General features: G+C 37.1%; 1 protein-coding gene across 8 annotated transcripts in view; it reads right to left on the reverse strand.

Annotated features, from left to right (window-relative positions):
• Nucleotides 1-18,124, reverse strand: part of NAV1 (neuron navigator 1) — a 297,342-nt gene that overhangs the window by 53,046 nt on the left and 226,172 nt on the right. The gene's annotated exons all lie outside the window — the stretch shown is intronic.

Consider the following 18,124-nt stretch of genomic DNA (forward strand, 5'->3'; position numbering starts at 1 on the left):
ATTTCTTAAAATACAGAATAGAAGCAAGCAAGACAGTGTGAACACTGATTGTAAATTATCTGATTTTGGAAAAGCTCAGGAGAAGAATGAGAGAAATGGCAAGACTAAGGAAATGATAAGTATGCAGAACTGTTGCCAGTCTTCCCACATGGCACAAGGAGTTCATGAACACCCTGAACAGGAAGAAGCTTCTTTCCAGCCTAGAGGGTCTGACAGGAGCAGGTGCTTGGGAGAAGGGGAAAAAAATGTGTCTGTTTGTTTATCTCGTTAAAAGGGTTCATTCATCTCTTCTGGTACTATACACATTAAACTCCAAGATGACTAGCCCAGATGTATTCAAATAACTACAGGCCCATATCTGAGTTTCTCTTTAAAAAGGCAAATTTTCTACACATGTCCATGTGTCTTGTATGAAAAGGGCTAATTATGAAAAGGGTTAATTACTTGACTATGGATCTATATTTAACATGCAATATAGAAAAAAATAATCTGATCACATTAAAATAAGCTAGAAAGCGTGCTTATTATTACATATGAAACTATTTTTCACACGCCCAAAAATCCTCACTAACAGCTGTGAATTGCACTCCTTAGTCTCTGTGCCCAGATCTCTGTTCAATCATTAAACAGATGGTCAATGCTTGGGGGGTGGGAGGATATTTTTAAATCAGGAGACAGTGCAATAATATATATTTTTTCAAAATGTTTTTTTTTAAATTGGCAAACAACTTAAAAACAGAACAAAAGGGAAAGAGCCCCACCTTTTACAAAGAACAAGGATCTTAAATTGATGTTCCAGATGTTTTTCAAATGCACTGTCATATAACAAGCCCAATAAATTCAGCTAATTACTTTCTTTATGGGAAAGAAAATTTACTGATTCAATTTTATTTTACAGTGAAACCTTGACTTAGCAGATCTTAATGCAATGGACTTTGAATGCAATAGATGAAATTCCCATTGTATTTACATCATTTTCTGTCATGTGTGTATTTCCATTACAATGCAAATAATACATACCGATGCAAATGATGTACAGTAGCTTGTGTCATTTGCACAATGACATTGATGCAAGCAGCATGCTCCCCAATATAGACACCTTCCCCAAACCTGTTCCATTAAATTGAAGCTTCACTATACTATCTACCTACTTACCTACTATACCTATCATACTATCATACTATACGCCACCCAGAGTTGTTTTGTGTGAGATGGGTAGCTATATACTGTAAGTGTGACTAATAAATACAAAAAAAATACTATTTCCTTTTGGAGTAAGCAATTATGCAAAACACATTAAAAAAAAAGAAAGAAATAGTGCCAAAAGAATTAAAGGCATTAGATAAGAAAAGGAGAAAGAAATATAGCTAAATCTACCTAACATGAAACCATCCAGTATACCACTGCATATCTTTCTATTCTTGCAAACCATTCTGGTTTCCACCATGTCCATACACCACTTCATACATTCCCTTTTGATCTTTAAACTTCCCATCTTTTTAAAAATCTGATCAACTCCATCCAGCCATGACTTTCCCTGTCCAGTCCTTCCTCTGATTTCATTTGATTCTCATTCGTTCTTCCTATATGATCACACCACTTCAAAGTACTTCGTTTTATTCTGGTTACTTATTTTTCTTGATCCTATCTCTTCCTGTTTTGTCACACACACTTTTTAAGTACCCCATTCTCACTGCGACCTATTTATTTTTATGTTTCTTCTAACATACTCAACTCTCATTTTATGTAACAAAGTGGGCAGAAGCATACTGTTATATGCAGCCATTTTCACTTCTTTCAACAAATAATTTATTCCTTGCAACAGACCACATACTGCCCACTACCCTTCTGCCAGCATTTGCATAATGTATTTTAACAAGGTCATCCCTTTTCCTTTTCTTTAGTAAATGTTTTACAAAGGTATACAACTTCACTTATTTTTTCTAGTCCATGCTATTTACTCCAACTTCCAGTCAAACACAAATGTGTTGGTCTTCAGTACATTAATTTTCAGATCTATGCTCCACATTGCATCATATAATCCATCTAACATTCACTCCAAATCATTTGGGTTTGTAGCAATATTCTGCATATAAAAGTGCACACACATTCATGTCTACTAACTAACCACAACTTAATCTTAACCATTCCTTGCTCTTTGAATCTTTTTCCTTGTGCAGCATAGCTGTATAGTATTTTGTTTTCAATCTCATTTTTCAGATCATTTTCTTATATTTGTTTTTTTCTCACCCAGAGTCTCTTTTACTTTATCATTCCATCAAGTATCCTTGTTCATACTTCCCAATAACATACTGTATCTCTATATATTTCTGTGGCACTCTAAAATGTAACTCTTTTCACTCTGTTCCAGTTTCTACATCCTCTTTCCTTATATGTGCTTTGCACTCATTTTGTTGGAACAATAATTTATTTTCTAATACTTTTTCATACAAAACTTGTAGCTTATTTTCCTGAAGTTGTTCTACTTTCACTCTCATTTGTTTCACTTGTTTCCTTTTCTTCCATATATTTTTCCTCAAGATCAGCTCTTGACACTACCAAAAATTGCCTGTCCCATATTCAGATCTCTCACCACCCCTGTATCCTTCACTAATTCTTTCAGTCTTTCATTATAAACAATCAAATCAATTATGATTTCAGATTTCTATTCACTCGTTTGCCACATGAATACATGAACATATGTTTGCTTAAACCATACAGTATGTTCAAAACAGACATTTTTAATAACCAAATAGTCACTAAATAGCCATCTTTCACATTTACTGTTGGGTCCAAAATGTCCCAAAGTTTTTCTCTACTCTTTTGCTCAGTCCCATTCAGCTAGTCATGTCACCTAATAGAATGTTTTCCCCTGGATGTCACTTATTCAGAATGTGGCACAATATTTCCAAAAACTCACCTGTGTTTCATCCATTATCACCATTCACTGGACATATGCAACTATAATGAACTTGTGGATATCTACTTTCAAGTGCATCCACAACGACCTAGATGACACAAATTCATAGTTTCTTACATATATTTTAGCCCTTTCTTTCATTATTAAACCTAAATATTCATCCATTCTATTCCACAAGAGTAAGTCCCTTTCATTCAAATCTATTACATCCTTCCCATTTCTCACACACTTTGCTATGTTGCTGCACCAACTGGCTTACAACATGTAAATATCAAAAAACAAAGGGGCATGTGTGTCTTCGTACGTATAGTCTTACTTCAGGCTATAAAACAAACACATATTATTTACAACCTGAAGTAAGTCTTATCAACTCTGGAATTTTGTTCAATGTATCATTCTGAAGCTTTGATTTTCCTCTTCTAGAAGAAGAGAAGCCTCAGCCAATACTGCCCTTTGGTATGATAAGCAGAAGTTGGACAGATCTAGTGGTAAATTTCTGGTAATAAGCAGAAAAGACAAAGTTGTTTTGGGTCCCCAATGAGGCACTCCAATGGTTCCAACAACACCTCCACTGGCCCCCGTCAGATCCCATACCTTATCTGTTTTATTTAGATTATTCTAATTAAAATAATATTAAATGAGAACATAGCCCTGTGGCAAAGCAGAGGGGCAATCTCTTGCATTATCTTTATTTACAAGAATGTCTTTTGGCGACTACTGCCCAATGCTTTGCTGGAAAAGGTGTTTTCATACCCAATATACCCACTTGGCCATAAAAAAAAATAAAGCTGGGTTACTTGAGAACATGGGGAGAGGCTAGAGAGGATGGTGAGGAAGAACCTCACTAGTTTGCTTTCTGGTATGGAAGCATATTCTGACATAAGAGCTCATGGTACCCATTTCAAAAACCTGGGACCTGTTGAAAATTCAAGATACGCCAATTAGACTAGAAAGGATGGGGGCTCCTGCCTTTAAGAAGCAGCAGCAGCAGCAGCAAAATGACTCCTAGTGCTCCGAAACTGCTGGAACGTAGAAACTGGTTCTCATAAGCAGATTTTTACATTAAAAGACTATGAACTACATCCAGGTTCTAATTCTTAAAGCAGGTCCTGGGATTCAGAATTCTTTAATTCAAAGTACAAGTTTAAAATGTTGAGTTTATTCCAAATAATATAAATATAAAAGAGTACCAAATTAAATAACTACTCATCTAAATTGATCAGACAGACAGACAGACAGATAGACAGACAAACTGGCCGCATTTACATACTGATCTAAGCTGTACAGTGGTACCTCTAGTTACGAACTTAATCCGTTCCGTGACTCTGGTTGCAACTCGAGTTGGTCTCAAGTCGAGGTAAATTTTCCCATAAGGTTCAATGTAAATATGGTTAATCCATTCCGCCCTCCGAATTTGGTCGCACCACGAGGCAAATTTCCCCATAAGTTTCAATGTAAATACGGCTAATCTGCCCTCCGAATTTGGTTGCACCCCAAGGTAAATTTCCCCCATAAGGTTCAATGTAAATACGGCTAAACAGTTCTGAAACATATGCATTTTATTTTTAAACCTCAAAAACCTTCCAAATGTCACAAAAACCTTCCAAACGCCACAAAACACACCACAAGCCTCACCGAACGTCTCCTTGCTACCGCGATCTCGCCCACAGGAAGCCGCGACCGCGTGGCAGCAGGGAAAATGGCCGCAGATCCAGTTCTTAAGTAGAGGCAAGTTCGTAAGTAGAGGTAAATTTTTGGGGCCAGAGCTGGTCGTATCTTGAAAATTTCGTAAGTAGGGGCGTTCATAAGTAGAGGTACCACTGTAGTTTGTTTTGCTTAGTTTTAGCTCCTTCCAATGTATGAAACAGTGTACTTTAGCTTGTTTAAAAAGCTATGGATAAACGTAGCTTAATGCAATTTGTTAATAAAGCTGTTTTTTATAAATTATGGTTTATGGCTAGGTATTATGTAGGAAACAGCCATTAAAGCTTATTCAACAAAACATGGTTAAAACAGATCATGCTTTAATGTAATACGTGAACTCAACTTTTGATTTCGGAACTGCTTGAAAATAGTCTGAGTGGTAGAATCTCAGCTTGGTGCATATCCCACTCTTGGAAACTACTTTGATAACTACCAGTTTCTTCTCAAGATTCAATCTTAAATGTGTTCAGAGTTAAGATACATTGCTCTATCTATATTGATTATTATTAGTGAATCAAATTCGAATTATACAGAATCATCACACAAGAAGTTTTTGGTGTGTTTGGGGGAGGAGGATTCTTCTGTTGAACTGTATTTATTTATTTATATTTCAAATTTAGTCACCGCCCATCTCACTCAAAGAGTGATTAACAGGGGTTTAACTCTCTTGTTCAACTGCTGGCATAAAAATTAAGTCCTAGAATAACCCTGCAAAACTGGAGTCATTCTAGATTAATTTTACTTCCTCTTCTCCAGCCACATAGTGGGTAGAAGAGAGGAGAAAGAGGGTGAGGAGTGAATAAGCCTCTCCTAGTTCTGTTGATGGAGATGCCAACACTGATCAGGTAAGTGCAAAATTGATAAAATATTGTTTTGTTTCAACAATTAAAAAAAGAACAGGAAGACATATGGCAGCTGGGAAGCCATCAAAGATGGTTATTTCCTGATTGACTAGGGCATTTGTGTACTGAAAGTGTGCAGGGCTACTTTCTCTGAGATAGCAGCCAACTGGTTCAGCTATGTCACACACACACTACTTAAGTGCTCTAGGTCAGGCAGAAATTCAGTAGATAAAGGATTGCCCATAACTGACTGCATCTATGCCCTGGGGAAAGCTATAGCAGTAATTTGTAGTTCACTTAGCTGTTATTGTAAATATTGTGTTTCAAAATTTAAACAGACATATACAACCATGGCTGACATAAAGGGAGGGGAGGGGGTAGAAATGTCTTTTAACAATTCATGGATAGTTCAGAATAAAATATCAAACAAACTTGTCTGGCTAAGAATTCAACCTTTTTCTTCACTCACATATCCTAACGAATCTTCTACAATTATTTCCAAGGATAACAAGAAAATTAGTCCAAGAGCAACTGGGGAATTGACTAAAGATTTTGCTACAGAATCTGCCTTGCACAAACATAACATGTGATGGTAAGAGGACTAGCTGGAATAACAACAGCCATCTCCTAGCAATTCCCTTAACATGGCACTTCTGCTTTATACAGAACAATAATCTTATAATAAAAACATTATCCTTCCAGAGACCTTTCTGTGATTCTTTTATTAGTTGTCAGACCATCCCCGCTTCTGTTTGCTGCGCTTTGCCTGACCTTGTTCCTGAATGAGTTTTCAGCTAGGGAAATTGGCACAACCCAGTTTTTTGGCATCTGATGTAAACTGCACACCTGGATTAACATGCAGATTATTGTTTCAGATTTCACACTTCCCCAAACCTTACTGTGCAAAAATGTATCAAATTGTGAATAAAACTGTGTGCATAAATTATGCTTAGAAAAGATTTAGAGAGAGTACAACACTAGCTGTTTAGGTAGTATTTAAATATAAATTGGTGTAGATTTTTTAAAATCACAGATAGTTGTCAACATCTATGAAATAAATGCTTATTCATACTGGAGGAGATGAAAACCAAGATTTGAATAAAGCTTCACTTTTTCATCTTTGACTAAACTATCTAACTGTAGTTCAAGATATTCATGCTTACTTGCAAGGACTATTCCACTCATCCCCAGATGCTACTTTGCCCCTCTTCCTTGGGGAACAAATAAGCCTTGTTAATGAATACAATGCAGTGAGTTAAAAGAGCTGAGCAGTGGGGACTAGGACTGAAGAGGTAGACGCAGCAAGAGATTTCATTTACTTGCTCTTTAGGTTCTTTCATGTTTTATAGCCAAATGAAGACAGTGTTTTAATAAGTACTCAACACAGAAAATCAGGGGCAGATTCTGAGAAGTTAAACCATCTGTAGGCCTTCTTTCATTCAAAAGCTCTATGAATGCTCAACTGTCTCAAGGAAAGAAATCCTAGGAATATTCTCCCCAACCGAAACAAAACCCTGAGGCATACTATTCTGTAGCCCCGTAACAGGCATTATTGCTAAATTAGATACCTGAGCAAATCGACACTATCCCAATTTTTAAAGCTTTATCCTCACATGGAGTTATAGGCCCTAGCATACAAATGATTTAATGTTGTATATCAAGGTTTTTAACTTTTTTCACATTTATAATTTATGAAGCAACTTATCTATAAGAAAAAAATGACTTTTTGCAATAATTCTTTGCCCATCCAATTTGGTCCAGCTGGGCGGGTGCATGTGCTCTGGGGTGCATGTTCCCATCAATTAAGCAATGTCATCTTACAGAACCCAGGAACCACTCCTACTCTCTTGCAATTCCTGTCCTCTGAAATGATCTTCCCTCAGAAATTTGTGTGGCTCCCACCCTTATATCATTCAGGAAACTACTGAACACCTGGTTGTTTTCTCAGGACTTAGGGCAGGGTCATTGTAGAGCCCCCTTCTGTCCTTTTACTTGTTTTGTTTTGTTTTAGTCTTCTTTTAAATACTTTACACTTTTGTATTCTCTCTCTCTCTCTCTCTCTCTCTCTCCCTCCCCCTCCATATATGATTATAAACCAGTTTATTTATTTATTTATTAAACTTGTCCCTGCCCATCTCCCCCCAATGGGGGACTCTGAGCAGCTCACAACATATTAAAACAATAAATAGATATACAATTAAAATCTATAACATTACACGTTTACAAAAATAAAAGGAAAAAAAAATCCAGGAGGCCGGTGGTTCAAGGCAGCAACATGAGGCCTCTAGGGGGCTAGCCAACCCCACATTTGATGACCTCCCTCCCCACCCCAGGCCAGATGGCAGAGCCAGGTCTTCAAGTCTCTCCGAAAGGCCGGGAGTGAGGGGGCCAGTCTCACCTCTGGGGGCAAGATATTCCAAAGGGCGGGGGCTACAGCAGAGAAGGCCTGCCTTCTGGACCCCGCTAGTCGGAGTTCTTTTGCCGAGGGGGTCCGGAGCATGCCCTCTCTGTGTGATCGGGTGGGACGGGATGGTTACACACACAATTATAGGCTATCAAACTCCTGAATGACTCTGAATGGCTTACAACTAGGAACCAAAATATTATTGTGACTCCTAAGCTGGGAGAGTGGCTCCAACAGATCCCAGAAACAACATCTGAGCTCTCTGTCCAGAAGATTGCAGCGCTAGGAACAGTTAAGATACTGCGCAGAACCCTCAAACTCCCAGGCCTCTGGTAGAGGACCCAAGATTAAGGAAGACACATACCACTCATAGGGGTGAGAGGGGATTTAGACAGAGAGATAGACAGAGAGATATAGATATAGATTCTTAGTAAATAATAGATTTGAACCCTTCCTCACACATTTGTTATATATTCTGTTTTGTGTCATCCTGCGTTGCACAGCCAGTCCCCTAATCTCTTGACAAAGCTAGGTGTTAGTCCTAAAACAGATGAATAAATGATTATGAAGAAACTCTAATACTTAATATATAGAAGCATGAATGACTTCCAACAAAAGTTGATCCTAGGATCTTTTGTCAAATTGGCTCTGTGGTTTTCTCATACTCCAGCTTCTGTAATGTAATTAATGGAAGAGAATCTTGCTAATAATACCCCAGCAGACCATGTGTAAAAGCCCATCTTTTTAGCTGTCAATCAAGTCACCTCAAGTAAAGAATGCTGCTCAGTCACTGCATTGATCTGAAGCTCTAGGCTAGAATGGCAGCTCCCACTTATGCCCAAAGTCCATCTTCACAGCAATCCATGGAATAAACTCCTTCCAATAGAATAAACAGCGCCTGTTTTCAGGTCACTGCTTCACTAGGTCAATAACAGCCCCCACAACATTTTAACAAGTCTAGAAGAGGTATGGAGCAGAGTAATGATAGAAGGATTGAACATAGGTTTCCAGCCTAGTAAAGGATAAGGGAAACCAAATCGTAAACTACAGTTTATTCACTCCTCTTTAGCACTTTAATAAGTGGGAACAATGTATCAGTTGCCCATTTCAGACACATGGGTTGAAGGAACCTATATGCTCTCTTCATATGTAATGATCTTTCAAGTAGAATAATCTTTGAAAGAGAAGAAAACTGAAGCCTTGGAACATGCAAAATCTTTGGTGAAATAATGTGCAAAACTGAGAGAAGTATAATGTTCAAGAACTGGTGACAATCTTTAAGATAGCAGCTGATGAAACATCTCAGGATGTCAGATCTAGTGTGATTAATATTCAATATTTAATATTTTGGTTATATCTACATAGAGTTACTTTGCATAGAGGAACCAGGGATTGCTTACTACAGTTACTTAATAAAGTTGAGCAAACCATGGAGAGCTACAGAAAGCTAGGAAAGGCTTCTGAAATTGCTACCCAGATGTGAAAGCTGAGATGGAAATGCTATGTTACAAACAAAGAATACCAATTCTGAAGGCTATGTCTCTATTACTCAGAAAGATATCAGATACTATGTGCTCCCCACAAGTTGGGAATTTTTATATAAGGTTATTAGCATATAATCTGCTAATATCAGCAGGCTAAGAGGATAAATTTTCTACTTGCTATCGGCTCCATTATTTTCAGTCAGAAGATTACACTGTTTATTACTCAGGACATGAAAAATAAAGAAGATATGGTGTTGCTTTTATAGTTAGGAAGGGTATAGCAAGAACAGTACTTGGCTACATTGCAATCAATGACTGAATAATATTGATTAGACTTTGTGGACAATCCTTTAATATGATGATCATTCAAGTTTATGCTCCAACCACTGATGCAGAAGAAGAGGTGGTTGATTACTTCTATGATCAACTTCAATTCAAAATCAACAGAACATGCAAGCAAGATGTGCTGCTTGTGACTGGTGACTTGAATGCCAAAGTTGGAAACATGAAAGAAGAAACTGTCATTGGATTGTATGGCTTAGGAAACTGAAATGGAGCAGGAGACTGACTTATCAATTTCTGCCACTCCAATGATTTCTTCGTAGCTTAACACTGTCTTCAAACTACCAAAACGATGCCTCTGTACATGGACATCACCAGATGGAGTATACAGTATAGAAATCAAATTGACTATATTATTGCTAAAAGGAAGTGGAGGGGCTCAATTATAGCATCAAAGACATGGCCAGGTGCTGACTGTGGAACAGTTCACAAACTGTTCATGTGCAAGCTCCAAGTTAAGCTAAAGAAGAAGAAGAAAGCCAGTCAGTTTCCACAATATGATCTTGAACATATACCCACCCTTTTGTCAGGTTCAGCCCAAAGAACTCCAAGAGACAATGCAAATACAGTTCTGTTGTGTTTATTAGCTTCAACCTCCATACAGAAATCTCCCCAGACTGAACCCTAGTTCCCAAGCCAGCCAGCCACAACACCATGAATTCCTTAGGGAGGTGCCAGCCTCTTCTTCTTGAACTTCCCATGCTCCTATTGGGGGCTAAGAACGCGCGTATCTCCCTGAGCCTGGCCTTCATAAGTCCATTCCATCACACCTTTTCAAGGAGAACATCAGGAATCACTTTGAAGTCCTGAACCTCACTGATAGAGAACCAGAGGAATTATGGAATTAACTTAAGTCTTTAAGGATGAATGTGAAAAGAGACTGCCAAAAATGAAGAAAGAGAAGAAAGCAAACTGAATGTCAGAACAAACCATGGAAATTGCCAAGAAAAGAAGAGAAGCCAAAGCCAAGAAAGACAAAGATCTCAGAAAGGAACTTAACAAAGAGTTTCAGAGAGCTGTTAGAAGAGACAAGAAGCAGTATGACAACAACATCTGTAAAGATACTGAAGATGGAAACAAACAAGGAAAATCTTTCAAAAGATCTCTGAACTCAGAAGGAGGTTCCAATCTCTAACTAGTATGCTAAAGGATGCCAATGGACAGTTAGTAACCAATTCAAAGGAGGTCAAAGGAAGATGGAAAGAGTATACTGAAACACTATACAGCAGAGATGTCAACAACCAAGATACCTTAAAAGATATTCCTTACTTACAAGAACCTCTGGTACTAGAAGATGAAGTTAGATCAGTGCTCCAGCCATTACGAAGTTGGAAAGCTGCAGGAACTGATGGAATACCCATTGAAATACGGCAAGCAACAGAAGAAAAATCAGTAAAGGTTCTAACCAAGCTATGCCAGCAAATCTGGAGAATGACACAGTGGCCAACTGATTGGAAGAGATCAACCTATATTCCCAATACCAAAAAAAGGAGACTTAACAGAGTGTGCAAACTATCATATAATATCCTTAATCTCACATGCTAGCAAAATAATGTTTAGGATCATCCAACACAGATTAGAGCCCTACATGGAAAAAGAGATGTCAGATGTTCAGGTTGGCTTTAGAAAAGGTTGAGGAACATGAGACATTATTGCTAATACATGCTGCATAATTGAAAAAACCAAAGAATACCAAAAAGAAATCAGTACGTGCGTCACTGATTATACAATAACCTTTGATTGTGTTGATCATGTCAAGTTGTGGAATGTGCTTGGAAAAATGGGAATTCTAAAACATCTCACTGACCTCATGAGAAACTTATGAACAGGTCAGAAAACTACAGTCCAAACAGAACGTGGTGAAACAGACTGGATCCAGGTTGGAAAAGGAGGGTGACAAGCCTATATACTCTCCCCTTATTTATTCAACCTATATGTTGAATATATATTAAGGGAAGCTGGATTGGAAAAAGATGAGGGTGGTTTTAAAATTGGAGAAAGAAACATCAATACCCTGCACTATGCTGATGACACTACCCTGATAGCCAAAAATGCAGAAGATTTTCAAGCTCTAGTACTAAAAGTCAAAGAGCACAGTGAAAAAATGGGATATTTTTTAAATTAAATATAAAGAAGACCAAATTAATGGCAACAGGTAGAACAACCAGCCTTAGAATTTACAATGAAGATATTGAAGTGGTAGATAGCTTCTGCCTTTTAGAATCAACCATCAACAGTAAAGGAAGAAGCAGTCAAGAAATATGCTGCAGACTAGCACTTGATAGAGCAGCCATGAAGGCCTTGGAAAAGATATTCAAATGCCATGATGATACCTACAAAGATCAGAACTGTGCAAGTGATGTTATTCCCTGTGACATTCTATGGAAGCAAAAGTTGGACTGTAAAGAAGCAGGATAAGAAGAATATTGATGCTTTTGAACTTTGGTTTTGGAGAAGGCTCCTGAGAATATCGTGGACAGACAAGAAAAGAAACCAGTGGATCACTGAACAAAGCAAACCAGAGTTCTCACTCGAGGCACAAATGGCCAGGTTCAAATTACCCTACTTTGGACACATTATATGGAGATCCAGCTCTCTGGAAAAAGCTGTAATGCTAGGAAAGGTAGAAGGAATGAGAAGAAGAGGATGACCGCAGCAAGGTGCATGGATTCAGTTACAGAGGCAATGAGTGCACCACTGGGAAACATGAAAGAACAGGTTAGGGACAGATTGTCATGGAGAAAATCTATCTATGTGGTCACTAGGAGTCAAAAACGACTTGAGGGCACATAATCAATTAATCAATTGGCTCAGTTGCTTTAATGATAGAATTATAAGAAAAAAAAATTGGACTAGGCAGTTTAGAGCTAAAGAAGAGTTTCACATTAGAATTCCAAGATCAATGAACACTTTTTCTTAAATTTAACAATTGGTATTGCTTACATGATTGTCAAAAAACTTGCTGATACCAACTCATTGAACAGTTTCCAGTATTTTTTAAAATCAAGCCATTTCTATGTATAAATTGTCTTTTAAATTACTACCAACGTTTCCACCTAATTTGTTCCTGTTAAGGTGCCATATGCTGTCCTCACCAGCGAGTATATTATAACCAATGTCCTTCAATTTTTTTATACTTGTCCTACTTGCTTCAACCTGTTTTGCCATTCACTCTTCCCTTGTTCAGTTCCACAACCACAGTAGCTGTTGCGTGCATCTATATCGTTTTTTTTGTACAGCTATACACAACTTTAAAAAATCAGTCACAAATTTAAAAATATTCCACATATTCAACAACCTTTGCAAAGTCTTCCTATTATAATATTGGATTTCTGTGCTTTATAATTTATCGTAATTAAACTTTTAACAACAGCTTTATAATTAGACTTTTAACAACAGGATAAATGTTGCTACAGCAGATTAACATGCAGATAAACTATCCTTAGAGAGCATTATCAGCTAGTACTTTGGCAATTGCTCCATGTATCTCTTTGGCCTATTAAAGGCCATTTTTTCATACAGGCAGAATTTCTCAATATATGATAGTATCATCATTCAACCTGAGGAAGCTTGTTAACTGCAACACAGTTTAACTTAGCATGAAACATAAGGTAATTCCTCCAACTTCATCATCTCATTCTTAGAAAGAAAGCATTTCATTGTCATATAAGAATGTTAAAGATCAATAAATGTGTGGTGTGTGTGTGTGTGTGTGTGTAGGTTTGGCATGATAAGCATAATACAAGGCCTTCATTTGCTAAATACTGAAAAACTATCCTAACTCTTTTTAATATCATCTGATCAATTTCATAATGTTGATTGAAAAGACTGCCAGCTTGGTTTTCCCTGCAATATACCTGGCTCTGAAATTCTAAGAATCTCAGAACTTGGCTCAGAATACAAAATAGCCTGCCTTTTTAATTTCCCCTTAAACCTGCAGTTCATTAGTTCAGCAAATATAAATTAAGAGTTAGTGCAATGTTTTGGTACTGTAGTTGGGATGTATAAGCACTGTTGTGGGGTTGTGTTGGATTTATTTATTCTGTTTTTATTAAATGTCACCTAGGATTGAATGTCACCTAGGATTATCATGTATAAGATAGGCGGCCATTAAGTCTTCTAAATAAAATAAACAAACAAATAAATTTAGATCAAAGTTGTTCTGGTCTAAGACAGAAAAGGAAAAAAGTACTGTACTAAATTAAGTAAGCAATTGCTGTAAGAGTAATTATTATAATTCATTCATTCCTGGAGAGAAAGTTCAGGGAACAATTCATTAAGAACTGAGAAAGGCAGATATCAAACACATTCATGTTTTGAAAAGAAAGAATTTAGAAGGCAAATAAAAGCAATACACAGGAAGTGGGAAAGCTAAGAATATTCTACCACTGAAAATTGTATTCAAGCAATAGACAAATTAAGGGTATCTCCAGCTCCTTATACTAGTGGTGCTTCAATTACTTCTTTTACAATCTATACCTGCAAAGGATTATAGTGCCATTCTGATATTTCCCTCCTGAATGGACTTCCTATGGTAATTAAAAAGATGAGAGAAGAGATGGAAGAACTATTGGAGTTTTACAGTTTGATTACAACTTTATCTTAATCTTCTATGAAATTCCATGAACATAAAGACCAGAAGTATATAGTGTTCACAGCTATAAACTGCAGTAGATATGGAGTCTGTTTCCCCAAAACAATTATTCTTTGATAATAAAATAACCACAACAATTTACTGAATAATCTGAAATCTTCTCTAATGCTTTTTTTAAAATTATCCAAGTTGCACTGTCACATTCCATATGAAATGATGAATTGCTGATTTCCATTTTGTTTTTGAGATCCATTAATTATTTATATTTTTCCACAAATACAATATTACCACTGCTGCAACTACAACTTCCTTATTTTATTAGAAAAAAATAGGTGGCATTGCTCCTTTGTTAGAGGCCAGTTTCTTAATGATGTATGTATGCTTTTAAGCAAAGCAAATGTACAATTAGATCACCAAATCTGAATGAGGAAAAACTAAGAAACAAGTGAGCTGCTGTAAATATTATAAATGTATGGGTGGCATGAAGGAAATCGCTAGCCTAGGCCTACCAATTGTTCACCTACAGTACAATAACTGTGAGATGTGGAGAAGGGCTGCCAGTTAAAACATATGAACTGAGAAATCCCATGGTTGCAGGCCAATTTAGGATGTCAAAGAAAGAAGGGAATGCCAAATCACATCACATCACATTGCCAAAAATGGTATAGAGATATGTCAAGTAGTCACCAAAGTAACAATAGATGACATACCTAGCAACCTTAGTTGAAAAAGTTAAGCAAGGTTGGATCTGACTAGTACTTGGATGTGAGACTATTAAAAAAGACCAAGCTAGAGTGTGAGGTCAAAAAAACAAACAAAAACCCATCCCTCAAAAGAAGACAAGGGCAGGTCATCCTGTGTTTTTGTCCATGAAGTCACCAGAAGTCAAGCTCAACTCAAAGAAACTTTATCTCTTAACTGGAAAAAAAATGAAGCTCCAGGGTTAATGCTCAACAATGAGTAAATGTTAGTTCTGAAAAAATCAGATTATATTAGTCCTATTCTAATAATTTACAGACTATTCTAATAATTTACAACAGGGGTAGCCAGTCTAAGACCCCAGGACCACATAAAGGCTGCAGACATTTTTTGTAGCTTCACAACCTCTTTCAGCCACAATTCACAACTTAGCAGTAGCACTGTTTCTCACCCGTTTGAAACAGAAGCATTCCCCTTAAAGTAGGGAAATACCTTAAAGTAGGCTTTTTTTTTTTTTTTAAGTCCAAGACACTAAACTCAGGGGAGAAAAGCATGGTTCCATCCATTTTTTCTAATTGCCTTGTCCACTGAACCCTCCCGCTCCCCAAAAATATTAAGCATGGCCACCACTAATACTGTACAGAACAACTTCATGCAGAAGGAATTTCTTTTCCTTGAAATGTACAGCCTTTCCTTCACAACACACTGCAGCATTTAGCCCTGATCAGCAGATTTTTAATTATATCCTTTCTTAAAATACTGTAATGGAGTTGCCCATTTCACTCCAGAATTTGACCCATGCAATTTTTCTCCAAACACCATGCAGTGCCAGCGACTATCATGTCTACAATTTATTCTTACTTTAAATATCTACAAATCTAGAATAGACACACAAGAGCCAACATCTGTTAATCTAAAACAAATTGAATGCTTCATTCAGTTTTATCCAAAGCAGTCTTTAAACCAGTCAGTTATATCTGTGGCTTCAGCAAAGAAACCAAATTAGTAAACTAACAGTATTTTCCATTTACAGGACAATGTATTCCCTTACATCTCTGATATGGCTAGAATTACTCTGGGTAGCCCTTTGAATAATTGATTTTATACACATACACAGCATTCATTCACTATAATCAGAGTAATGTTCTCCTAGAATAAACAGAAAGGTGCTAAATATTATTACTGTACTAGGTAACTTCATATTTCCAAATACTTAAATCTCTTTTTGAATTGTTTGGTAACTAATAGGCATATAGAACTGTTTGTTTTATATTAAGAGAGCTGAGAAAAATACATTCCTTTGATAAATCAGATATCAAGAGAAGCAAGTCTGATTACATCAATTCCATCCCTTTAAAACAACAAATGAAATGGCCAAAAATATATTAAGATAATTCTATCCTTCATTTGGCTGTGATGCAGTACAGGCTGGCTCACCTCCTTTGATCATCTATGTTCTAACGCACCCTCCCCCACCATGGCCAGATGAAAAGCGGGGCTGTCAGGCAGCCAGCTTGGACAGTCCGTTGAACAGTATACTGTCTGTATCTGAACCAACAACTGCAAGAACATATGGAGGGGATGGCCCTCTTTCCACTGGGAAAAACACCAACACTAACAGTCTTCCAGTTTGTGAAGGTCCTTGTTTGCAAACTCAGCCTGTTTGGAGCAAAGACAGTGGCAGTAGACGTTACAAAATGGGGTGAAAAGGACAGAACAAAAAGTATGTTTTTGTGGTTCAGCTAGCTGTTGCTTAAAACAGGAATCAGCTTTGCAAATGTTGGGACCAGATTTGTCAGGTGTTAGATTTCCAGCGAAGAATGCAGAAGTGGAGATTAGTCAATGTAGACTTTGTAAGCCATGTTTACAACTAATTCTAACATATAATTTACACTCATTTTGAGAATTACAGTTCTTATATATCAGTGTTTTTCAAACTAGGCAACTTTAAGATGTATGGACTTCAACTTCCAGAATTCCCTAGCCAGCATGCTGGCTGGGGAATTCTGGGAGTTGAAGTCCACATATCTTAAAGTTGCCAAGGTTGAGAAATACTGCTATAGACTATATTAACTGGTATCAGTAGAGTCACTATTTAGGGCATATAATGCCCTCTACAACATGAGAATTGTGAGATTTAAAAACCAGTCAGAGCAATGGGGTTGCATCAGCTTCTCAGTAGTGCAACTCACTCCCACAAAGGGATGGGAAAAGGAATCATTTCTATTTCCTTTGCTATTTCTTCTTCTCTGAAAGCTGTTTATTTCCTTGACTAGATTGAGCTTCTTCAGGGCCGGAGTTTGGGATTTACCTGAATTGACATTGTGGGCGTGGAATGGGGGAGAGTCACGAAAAAGAATAAACTGCAGACGTTAAAGAGATATAAATTTGACATTGGTGCTGTGAGAAACATAGTGGCCCTTTTGTCAGAAAGATGGAAAGGTATTTCCTAGAAATTTGTTAACCAGAGCAAACCAAATCAACTTAAACAACCCTCCTTTGCAGAATAGGACTGGGCTAAGAAATGTGGTGTCCTCCAGATATTCTAGACTATGAATGATATACTTAACCATAAAATGGACAGCTAATGAAAGTTATAATCCCTAGTGGTAACACTTGACACAGGAGATTGGTAAATAGCTATTCTTGACCAAACCAAGGGTGGACACATTTTAAGTTGTGACTTTCTCTCTCATGCCACATATTCCCGTAGTATTTCATTCAAAATTGTCCATATCCATGATACTCTTATTATTTTTTTACCAACAGGTAAGGCAGTTTCAGTTGTCTGCTCAATGTGCTGCTTTCACACATATACTCTGGCCATTGTACATCATTGTCAATATGGAACTATCACAACAGATGCAAAATAGTTCCCCTCTACTACATATGCTTTTTTTTTAAAGAACATTTTCTTTTGGATGGAAAAGAGATATATGATTCTTACTTATGCAAGAACTGTGAAATAACATGGGAAAAATTGAGGATATATTGTAGACATTCTTATTGGACATGGAATTACATTGGGAATATTAGCCTAAGCAAGATCAAAAACTAGACTCAACTGAAAATAATCTCTTGTTTTCAGGGATTGATTCTGTTCAGAAATTTAATGAAGATTAAGAAAGAGGACAT

The sequence above is a fragment of the Python bivittatus genome, unplaced genomic scaffold, assembly GCF_059951505.1.
Source record: "Python bivittatus isolate LINGU-HERP-01145 unplaced genomic scaffold, Pbiv_v1 ctg000700_np1212, whole genome shotgun sequence".
NCBI classification, from domain to species: domain Eukaryota; kingdom Metazoa; phylum Chordata; class Lepidosauria; order Squamata; family Pythonidae; genus Python; species Python bivittatus.